The sequence below is a fragment of the Arachis ipaensis genome, chromosome B03 (genome assembly GCF_000816755.2).
Source record: "Arachis ipaensis cultivar K30076 chromosome B03, Araip1.1, whole genome shotgun sequence".
NCBI classification, from domain to species: domain Eukaryota; kingdom Viridiplantae; phylum Streptophyta; class Magnoliopsida; order Fabales; family Fabaceae; genus Arachis; species Arachis ipaensis.
In genome coordinates, this window is record NC_029787.2 from 29,429,763 (window position 1) to 29,430,840 (window position 1,078).

Below are 1,078 nucleotides of genomic sequence, written 5' to 3' on the forward strand. Positions count from 1 at the left end.
ATATATATATATAAATCACTTCTATTAATATATTGAGATATTATCATATAGTGAAATTCACTTAAAGAAATTATTACGAGAACCAACCATTCTATAAAATTTAAACATAAGCACAATCAATACTAATATTATCTAATAACACCAAATAGTTAAATCACATACAAATAACACAAAATATTATGCATTAGAAAAAAACACATAAATTTCCAGCTTCAATTTCTATTGTTTTGTTCTTTTTGATGATTGGTGGAGAAACACAATTATCTCCTCCTCCCATTGTTCGTATCCTAAACAAACAACATCAAGAATAAATTCAGCAATAATCAGCAACACATCAAAAGTTCAGCAATAATTAGAACAAAACACTTAAACAGGAAAAACAAAGTTGCACCTAATCAGAAGTTTCAATAATCAAGAGTCAGAATAATAATTAAAATTCTGATTAGAACAATAAACACCTAATCAGAACAATAATCAAATACTGAAAAAGGAAGAATAATAAACACTTAATCAGAACAATAATCGAAATTCCTAATCACAAAATCCAATAATTAAATTCCTAATCAGACATTTTAATAATAAAAATCCCTAATAAAAAATTCCAATAATCAAAACCAATAATCAAAACCCTAATAAAAAATTCTAATAATCAAATTTCTAATCAGAAATTCCAATAATCAAATCCTTAATTAGAAATTCAAAACATTAATTATTTACCTGGGCTTGAGCAGGGGCAGAGAAGAGAAGAAGACACCAGCGGCAAAAGCAATCGTCGTCATCGTTCAGGTCTTGATGGTCAGAGAAGCTCCGTCGCCGTTTGCAGTCGTCGTCGTCATCGAGGGACGTTGTCACAGGGAGGCGAGAAGCAGTGCACCACCGTCGTGACTTCGAGGCTGTGGAGCAGTGATGGGCGATGTCATGGTGGCTGGTGAGAGACAGAGAGAGGGCTGAGAGGGAAAGAATGCAACGGTTGGTGAGAGGCACAAAGAAGGCTGCGATGGGAAGGCTGGCGGCGGCGCTGTGAGGGCCTGAGGGGAAGGGCTAAGACGGGACTGTGGCAGGGTGCATGACTATGTGG